Source organism: Hylobates moloch, unplaced genomic scaffold (genome assembly GCF_009828535.3).
Source record: "Hylobates moloch isolate HMO894 unplaced genomic scaffold, HMol_V3 SCAFFOLD_8, whole genome shotgun sequence".
NCBI lineage: Eukaryota > Metazoa > Chordata > Mammalia > Primates > Hylobatidae > Hylobates > Hylobates moloch.
In genome coordinates, this window is record NW_026652283.1 from 47,883,337 (window position 1) to 47,884,431 (window position 1,095).

At 39.5% G+C, this 1,095-nt stretch overlaps 1 protein-coding gene across 3 annotated transcripts in view; it reads right to left on the reverse strand.

Moving 5' to 3' along the window:
- Nucleotides 1-1,095, reverse strand: part of STIL (STIL centriolar assembly protein) — a 90,028-nt gene that overhangs the window by 35,098 nt on the left and 53,835 nt on the right. The gene's annotated exons all lie outside the window — the stretch shown is intronic.

The following is a 1,095-nucleotide window of genomic DNA, read 5'->3' on the forward strand; positions in this document are numbered from 1 at the left end:
TTTACGGAGACCCCAGAAAAGGGCACCCCACCCAAACCGGCGCCAAGGAGCGAACCCCAAAAAAAAAAAAAAAAAAAAAAAAAAAAAAAAACCATATGTATATATGCACATCATACATGTATTTGCATAGTTATAGGATCATGAAAAATATTTAAAACTACATTTCAGGTTGTTCCCATTGGTGCTGGGGAGAAAGAGAGGAACAACTGTTTTGGGGTAGGTATGTGGAGGAAGGACGTCAGTGAGGAAAGAAGAAAAAAGACAACACTTACACACTAAACACTGCGCAAGGGTATAATTAAGACAAAGAACTTCGTCGAGACTAGCCTGGCCAACATGGCGAAACCCCGTCTCTACTAAAAATACAAAAACTAACCAGGCATGGTGGCGCGTGCCTGTAATCCCAGCTCCTAGCCGGGCTGAGGCAGGAAGATCGCTTGAACTTGGGAGGCGGAGGTTGCAGTGAGCCAAGATCATGCCACTGCACTACAGCCTGGGCAACAGAAGAGACTCCGTCTCAAAAAAAAAAAAAAAAAAAAAAAGTCTTAAGAACCCTGCAACAGAGGTTCTGAAGAAAGGGAACATTTCAGAATACAAGAAGTAGAATAAGTCCAGTATAGATACACGGAAAGGCTCTAACTATATAGATAGGCATTATATAGGGTTCACAAACTAGAGATGAAGCATAAGCCACTGTCCAGACTTTATATTTAGCTGTATATAAAGATTTAGTTAATTATAACCGACTTTTCATTAGAGGCAAAAAAATAAAAGAAAAATACAATTCTATTGTAGGTTAGGATATGCATAAGATGGTTCTACTACTAACTGGCAATGTGGCATTGGGTTAAATTATTCTCTCTAATCCTCATTTTACTTACCTGTAAAACAAGAGGGCCTAGAATTCAGTTTCCAAGGTCCCTCCTAATTCTGACATTCTATACTTCTATAAAACATCATTACTGAGGAGAGGTGCCAGTTTTTAAGAAATCATAATACCAAGAATTTAATAGAACTAGGAAAGCACCAAGCAAACCTGTGCCTGAAGTAGTCTCAGCTGTCTCTCTTGTTCTGTGAGGAACCGATATGCATCTG